Genomic DNA, 8,408 nt, shown 5'->3' with positions numbered 1-8,408 from the left:
TATTTAAACAATTAAAAAAAAAAACTTTTCCCAAACAAACTTTTCCCTCTCCTCCACCGGCCCCCTCCCACTCCCCTTCTCCCTTCTGATTGGCTCCTTCAGGAAAAAAACCAAACTCATGCCCCCATATGTCAGATGAGGCCACTCCCACCCAGAAGCGAACGGGGGGGGGGACAGAGAAAACGTGAACCGGAGCGTTCTATAATCCTCGCTCCCCTCCAACACCAGGAAGAAAAAGCCATCTCGGCCACCCCTTTCTTGGTGGTACAACCCACACAAAGCCGATTGGGCAGCGACCCACGGAGGCCCGCCCTTATCTAGCTACTTATTATGCAAGGTGGACACGCCCAGGCAAGCATTTAAAGGTAGAGGGATGTGGTTAGTGACTCAAAGTTGAGGTGCTTCTACCGGGAAGCGGGCTTGTGGGTTACCTGTCTTCACTTCGGACGGGGAGGAGCGGTGCAGACGACGCCGGCCCTACCGCTCCATAGGCGCGCGCGAGAGGTTTTGTCCTTCCTTGCGCACGCTCCGCATCGGAAGCAGTAGACTGGGGTAGCTGCCTTTCATCCTTTCCGCTGCAGTGCTGCCTTGCAGACGTATCGAGCCGCAGCTCCAAGTCCTCCTTCCGCCGTTGGCTGTGCGGGCAGGGGATGATAGAAGCTGTAATCCCGCGCAGCTGGAGGGCACCATGTCTGGGAAGGCTGATGGGGTGGGAGGGAAAACGAAGGAGTAAGGCACTCCATCTTCCACCGACTTTCAGCAATGCCTCCAGCTCAAGTTTCTCACTAGGAGAGGTGGGCTGACCAGTGTTAATGAATAAGGGGACTGCTGAGGAATCCTAGCCGTTCTTCTCCAGCTTTTAGCTGGGCGTTCTTAATTCCCGAGTTTGTAGGGTTATGGGCAGCCACACTGAATCGCACCCTAAAAATGCTTGGGGAAATAAGGTTTTCACCCAAAAAGCACAATGTAGGTACCAGCCTGGCCTCTCCAAGAAGCCCATTTTACAATTCTTATTAGCCACCAACCTCATTTCTGTTGATGGGAAAAGAATGTTGAAAATTCAGGGTCCAGGAAAGAGTATATGGGAGAATATGGCTCAGTCTATTATTTAGGATTATTACCCTTTCCTCCCCACCCCCAAGTCTTGCACTCCTTTCCCTTCATCCTCATAACAACTCTGTGAGGTAGGCTAGGCTGCAATAGTGTCTGAGTGAAGGACGCCCACACAGTGAACTCTGCTGTCCAGAGAGGACTTTGCCAAGTTATAAATAAAGCCAAGTTAGCCATTCTTAGACAAGGAATTAAAATAAAAGCACCAAAATCATACTCCCTTTATTCAAATCTATGGTGTGACTATACTGTGTGTGCTCTTGGACACCAAACCTAAAAATGTTGGGAAAAGGGCAACTCTCAAGATCCAGGGACTAGAACAACGCTAAAGGTTGCAACATCTGGACTTGTTTAGAGCAGAAAACGGCATGTAACGGGAGACATGACAGGTGTACAGAATGTGTGGTGTGGAGAAATCAGATTTTCCTCCAGTCCTCCTCCTCCTAAAACTAGTGGAAGCAAGAGACTGATTTTGGACAGATAAGAGGAAACCCTAGCAATCCATAGCTAAATGATGGAATCCACTTCCTCTGGAATGGCTGCAGGGGGCGCTGTTGCCATCACATCCTGCAGTAGACAGAAGGCCAACTAGATGGACCACAACTCTCCTTACATCCTTGATCCCTCACCTCCATGGTCCTAACCCAGCTTTCCCAAACCCTCCAGTAGCTATGCTGGACTACAACTCCCATAATTCTCTCAGCATGTTTACTGACTATGCTGGCTAGAGATCATGGTGGGAAAAAGCTATCTGGGGTGAACATTCTAGCCTCTCAATCCCTCCAATGCAGCGATGTTTGAAATGTGGCAGTCTGCACATGCTCAGAGAGACCCTCTTCTTGAGCTAGGGTTACCTGTTGGCCAGCAGGGCAAGTAGCCTGGTTGGTTTTGCTGACTTGACTAGGGTTTGTTTGTTGCAGTTTTCTTTACAGGTGGCTTATACATAGGGCTTTGCCTGAAATCCATGCAAAACTCTGTGTAGTGCTGAAAACCCTCTGCTGAAATCTTGGCCTAGATCCACAGGCCAGTGTAGATCTGCTTTCATCTCAGATTCTAGAATGGGTTTTGTTTAAACAGCTGATAATTCCCCCTTTAGCCCCTGCTAGCTTTGGGACAGACGGGCATTCATGGCTCACCTTTTTATTATGCTGGAAAGTATATTTGGTGCTTTACAGAACACAATTGATCAGGTCCCTGCTCCAAAGAGCTTTCAGTTTAAAATTCAACAGAACGTAAACAGCAAAGGAAGGGGAGGCGAGGAGATGGGTGCGTAAGCACAAAAGTAATTCATGATTTTTTCCTCCCCAGTTATACTTGCTTAGCCTTGATCGCAGGCATGGCTAAGCAAGTTGAATCAAAATCCTTATCCAAGAAGTGGTATCTAACTGTTTCTGCTAAGTGCTCCCCTTTTCTCTGAGAGGTACAAAACTCGTACTGCAGAGTCCATTTTCTTTCGGGTGAGAGAAAATACTGGAGTTGAGCAAATTATCTGTCGGTAATTCTGCCTTTATTTACAGATATCCTGGCAGAACATGCAGGAAGGAACAGATTGTAGCAGGAGGCCAGGGAAGGGCTAATCCTGCAAGAAAGTCTCCGGCTGCATCAGTCGAGCTTGGCTGCCTACCTCCACCTCTCTGTCCGCCAAGCTGTAGGGACAACGGCCCTATTAAAGGCTTCACTGCTCCTCCCACCAGCTAGCACTAGTCTGTGCCACATTCCACAGGCAGGAGAGCTGGCTTTTCCAGCCAGGAAGTGCCGCATCTCCAAGTCATTAAGAACTATTGACATTCTTTTGTCAAGGCCCAAATGGCGCTTCAGTCTACTGGACAGACTCAGCCTGCTGTGTGAGCAACAACAACAACAAGGATTCTGGACAAGCTAGATCACTTCCAGCACCACTGGCTTTTTGGGGTGGGGGGTTTACACAGAGTTCTGTGTGTGGCACAAGAGAAATTCTCCCTTGTTGGGCAAAGCAGTTCAGTTCTGGTACCAAACTGAAATGGTGATTCTATTATTGGTGGAGGATACTGCGCAAGAAAAGATGTCCCTGAACTTGTATCCTTTATCAGAAAAGCCCTGCCTGGGGTTTAAGGGTGGCCAGAAAATCTAAAGACAGCAGCATTTTTTTGCTGGACAGGTAATCTGATACAGAGAAGAAAAAAAACCAAAATAAAAATTGCTGTTCTGGTAAGAGAGAGACAGAGAAATCCAAGATTCCCGGTTGGGCAATACCTTTATTAGAACCAAACAAAATTCCACAAACTCTGCAAGCTTCCAAGTTCTCCAGAACTCTTCTGCAAGCTAGGGTGTACAAACAGTATAGGATGAGGATGAAATGGAAAAGTCCTTTTTTCCAGATGCCATGGCCATGGTTCTGAAGCTTAGATACACTGCAGACATCTTCCTTCAGAATCTGAAAATGCCTGGAGACATTTATGTTATGAGGCATTGGATATACTCAGTACATAAATAAAATACACCTGGAAAATCTTCCCCAAAAGATGCAGTGCTGGCCAGCAAAAGGGTATGGACAAATACTTGGAGGAGATGACTACCAATGCCCACAAGTCCTGGCTACCACCAGTAGCAAGGGGAGTAGGGCTATGTACACCAGTTGCTGGGGAATATGGGCAAGGTGCTTTTTGTGGCTTCCCATGGGTAGCTGACAGTCCACTGTGTGAATAGAAAGCCGCACGGATCCAGCAGGGTTCTTGTGTTCTTAGGCTGCCCCCCCCCCCCCACTTTGGTCTCCCAATCGCAAGACCTCTGGTGCTGTCTGCAGGAGACACAGCTGCTCACTCCATTCTCCAGCGGTCCAAACTCCAAGTGGTTAACTTTCTCTCGTTTCCCATTTCCATGGCCCACGAGGGAGCGTGACGCATAGAGCTGTTGCAAAAACACAGATTCGTCCCAGGCCAGAGCAGGCGTTCTCCATTTTTTCCCTCTTTCATTAAGTTAATCAAAACCATCCGTCTTTTAGCATGCAGAGTAAGGGAGGCCAAAGCGCAGTGCTACAGGGGTGGGCCCAGTCTGAATTTTTTTCTTAGGGACTCCTCTGAGCAAGCTTTCAGAATGTGCCTAGGCTATTCTCAGGGCTGTTTCTTCTTTGTCTTCATCTTTCTTCTTCTTTAGTTTCCCCTTCCATCTTTCAAGCCCAGTCAATCAAACTCCAGGCTGCCTTTCCTGCCCTCCCCAATTTTCAACATCTTTCCCCAAGTCCAAAATATGGCTGGCTTTTCTATAAACTCTCAGTCCACCAGTGAGCCATAGAAATGGTTGCTCAAGTAAATGCCTCCCTTTTCTTTTCTTTCTTTTTTCACTTTTTACAAGCCAGGCAATCCCTGGGCTTCCACCACATGCTTTGCTGATGGCAAGAAATAAAACGGTTCAAAATATCTTTAAGTAAAGAGCATTTTCCAACTTTGAAAGAGGTCCCCCTATGGGTGTATAAACTGGAGAGGTTGTAAACCTCCCTTAATTCCTCCTTGTCTACAAACCCCTTTCCTTCAACTGAGCCAGGAAGAAAAGTATGAAATGTCTCTTTCTTCTGGTATTCAAATCGGTTTAACTGCCTGGTTCATCTTTCTTTCCTGAGGTCCATCACTTTGACCCACCCTCAGCTGCATCAGTATCACCATCCCCAGACATTTCATCTTCCTCCTATTTGTCATAGTCTCTTAAGAGAGCATAGAATCTTCTTCATGTGGTTGAATTCCAATGCCTACCAGTCCCAGCCAGTCCAATTGGGATGATGGGAACTGGAGTCCAACAACATCGGCAGCAGCTCCACACCTGCTTTAAAATATAATGCATATTCCAAACCTTTCATTGTTGGTGGAGCCAGTGTTTCCCAGCTTCATCCCCTCTGAGTGCCTTCCAGCTGAATTTTAGGGTTCCTTTAAAAAGGTTCCAAGTCCAGGATTGGGGAACTTCCAGCCCATGAAAGTAATGCAGCACACACTGCTCTCCAAGCTGGCCCATGGCGCTTCCCAGGCTGTGCGCCTCCTTCTCCCCTGGCACCATTTTAATATCCACTGCTGCAGGTTGGAAGAAGTTGAAAAGCATTCTGACTGGCACACTACTGAGGAGATTAAAATCTGGCCTTTCCACTCCTCGGCTGATCCATGGTGCCGATTGAGAAGCGGAGCGGACCTGGTTTTTATCCTCTTTATTTTGCACAACTCCCCAACCAGTATGCTGTGCTGGAGACGGAAATCCTTTCCTCCAGGCAACTCACCTGCACAGGGAAGGGAGGCTGAAGCCATGATAAAATCACAGCCCACTCTCAAAATGTGCATCGGTTGATGGTGGTTATTGCCAAACATTTCTTGTTGAAATGTGGGCTGTTGTGTTGTCAGAACCCCACCCAGTTAAACCACAGTGAACAAACCACAGTTTACAGCCCAACAACAAATCATGGGTTCTTTTCATGGGTTGTTCATGGTTAGGTTAACAAGCTATGGCCTGTTAGCACAACTGGGTTCAGGCAATATGATAAACCATGAGTTGTTGCTGAAATGTGAGTCAATGGCAACCCATACTCAACCTTGAGTTTGTTATTGTGCCGTCTGTACTGTGTGCATGTGTGTGAGAGAGAGAAAATAGTGTGTCTGATATACGGACCTTCAGAGGTCTCCTGAATGGCCATCAGGCTTCCTAGACTCTTTTCCTTTGCAGAAATCAAGGTGTGGAATGCAAGCCATAAGCCACCCATATTAGGATATCTACATTCAACTTCGGCGATTATTCCCCATCCTTTTGCAACAAGCTTCTTGGCTATGAGCCCACCAACAGCATTGTTCATTTCAAAAGGAACACACAACCTTTGCTCTGAATCTCAGACTGAGCAATGGTGGACCAAATTCAACTAGCAACCAAGCCAAAGAGCAATCCAGAAATCTCTTCCAGTCTGTAGGCCACAGACTGCTCAAACTGTGGGGGAGAGAGAGTGGGGGGGGAAGCTGTACATGCACATCCCCATAATCCCAACCTTCACCTTCAGTTGGGATTATAGAAAATACCAGGGGAAACGAGCGCACCACTCGGATCCTTTGTAGCAAGAATAGGTTAATCTGTGCAACATGCTCAACAGAGAACTATTTTTTTCTTGCTTGCTGTGCTGTGCGTATGCAGCCAGCACATAGCATGGGGCAATGAGGAAATGTTTTCCCCAAAGATATTAAACTTAGAAAAGAACGAGCGCTGCTACAACTGTGTTCATATTCAGACACACTAATCCCCTTCAGCCCAAATCTGTTCCTCTTCCTTGGCCTTTGTTCAGAAGAAACATTTTACAGGCCCGTGTTAAGAACCTGCATGTCACCGCCACCCCCATTCACACACATATCTCTTTGGAATCTGGATTTGGAAATTAGTTTAGACAACCTGTTTCATGTTGCTGCTTAGGCTGTGCTTTGCAGGGTAATAATGTAACAATTATGTTTCCAGGATTGTCAAAATACAACCTACACTCATGGATACAGAAGCAAGCAGAGGAAGGCTTAATGGGATAAGGTGAGATGCACTGGATCAAGTCATTCATTTATCCAATACTGCACTCTGTCATCATGCACAGTGTCTGCAGGGAATCTGTTTAAAGGTAGACTTCCACTGGATATGTAGGCTTCACATTGCTCCTATGGCTAATGATCATACACCAATGTACTGTGCTGGGGGTCAAACTCCAGGAAACAGGAGGGAAGGAATGGGTTCGTGTTTTAGGAATTTTCCTTTATTTTAAAGAAGCATCACTCACTTGTGTGGCCTTCCGCAAAAAGAGTGGGTGGAAACTGGAACAGGGGAGCTAATGTGATTAAATACTAAGGACACACTGCTTCCAAGAATTCCAAATTTTTCACTGCAGTGGACTGGGGCCAGGTAAAGTCGGTAGGCACCACCAGCCAATTTCCATACTGAGAGAAGCTGATGGGAGCTGGAGTCCACCAACCTCTGGAAACTCCTCCACTCCTGCTGTTAAATAAAGGAATAACCATGAAACTCTCCCGTTTTCCTACAGTTTGCTACCCTCTAGTGAAAATTGATAGGTACAGCTACTAACGATCTGAATTTCTTTTTAAAACCTTTGTGCATTGCATTTCCCAACGACCTCATACTTGCACCTTTCCCTCACTGCGCCCAGGAATACACCTGCCCAGGCGGAATAGCACTGTAACACTTCGTGCATCTGAAGACGTGAGCTACAGGTCATGACGGATTGCGCCAGAATTCCTTTGAGAAGCTTGCGCACTCGCGCAACGCGGCTGCTTTTGAAGCCCTCGACCAGACCCTGCTTCCTGAAGCATCTGCGCATGCTCGCTCGCAACACGCCGCTTTCGGGGTTTTCCCCACCCCTTTAAGGTGCAATCCTATGCACGGTTAAGACAGAAAAAGTCCCTACAAGTGGCTGGGAAGTTGTGGGGACTTTTTATTATAATTATTTTATTTTTCTCTGACCGAGCATGGAGCCGGGCCCTTAAAGGCTTTCCCTTCCCTTGAATGCTTCCTGCCCCCGTGCGTGGATGGCGCTGCGCGGGCTGCAGAAGCACTACCACGCACCCCTGGAAACCGAGCGCAGGGCGGCCGACCTCCGGGGCTCCCCTGCCTGCTCCAGCCCCTCGGACTACGAGGCGATCCGCGGATCCACCCGGCTTGAAGCGTTTTACGGCGTGCCCTCCTCCCGCTCACGGCGCTGCAGCCTGGAGCTGCACGAACGGGTGAAAAAGTTGACAACCTCGCGCATCAGCGCTGGCTGAAGCCGCGGTTCCAACATCCTTCCCTCTGTGCATCACGATCCTTCCTCCGTGTGGGATTGTGGAGGGGGGAGGAGCGGCGTTGCCCCCCTTCTTTCGATCCCCACCTCTTCCTCATACTTTTTCGGGTTCTCGCCCCCACCCCCGGCGCACACACACATCTGCGCCCCGATTGGCTGCCTTCCCCTTTCGCGTGGCCTGCCATTGGCTCTCGCCTTCCGCCCCGTTAACACTGGACTAACTTCCTCGACTTACTTTTCATGCGGACCAATTAAGGTCGCGAGCTTGAAAAAGTTACAGCCAGGTAAGCCCTGCGAGGGAGCGAGATTTCCCAGTAATGCTGGGGGTTGTGGGACCTTTTCTGCCTCAACTGGCAGTCTGCGCTCTCTGACTGCACTTTATTGCCTTAAATCCTTTAGGGTCCAATGCTATGCGCATTTAAACAGGAAAAAGGGAAAATCCTACAATTCCCAGCATTCCCCAGCCAGCCTACTTGGCTGGCGAATGCTGGGAATTGTAGGACTCACCCTCCCGTCTAAACAGGCGCGG

General features: G+C 48.2%; 1 protein-coding gene across 2 annotated transcripts in view; it reads left to right on the top strand.

Moving 5' to 3' along the window:
- Window positions 1-8,027: 8,027 nt before the first annotated feature.
- Window positions 8,028-8,408, top strand: part of LOC123021769 (ubiquitin carboxyl-terminal hydrolase CYLD-like) — a 20,658-nt gene continuing 20,277 nt past the window's right edge. Inside the window, exon 1 of one of the 2 annotated variants that reach the window (XM_044426833.1) lies at window positions 8,028-8,163. The gene's annotated coding sequence lies outside the window, so the exon portion shown is untranslated. The remainder of the gene's footprint in view (window positions 8,164-8,408) is intronic. The other variant, XM_044426831.1, reaches the window with a different exon arrangement.

This window comes from Varanus komodoensis, unplaced genomic scaffold (assembly GCF_004798865.1).
Source record: "Varanus komodoensis strain SLA01 unplaced genomic scaffold, ASM479886v1 scaffold187, whole genome shotgun sequence".
Lineage (NCBI taxonomy): Eukaryota > Metazoa > Chordata > Lepidosauria > Squamata > Varanidae > Varanus > Varanus komodoensis.
The sequence above is the reverse complement of the archived record's forward strand: the minus strand, read 5'-3'. Positions and strand labels throughout refer to the sequence as shown.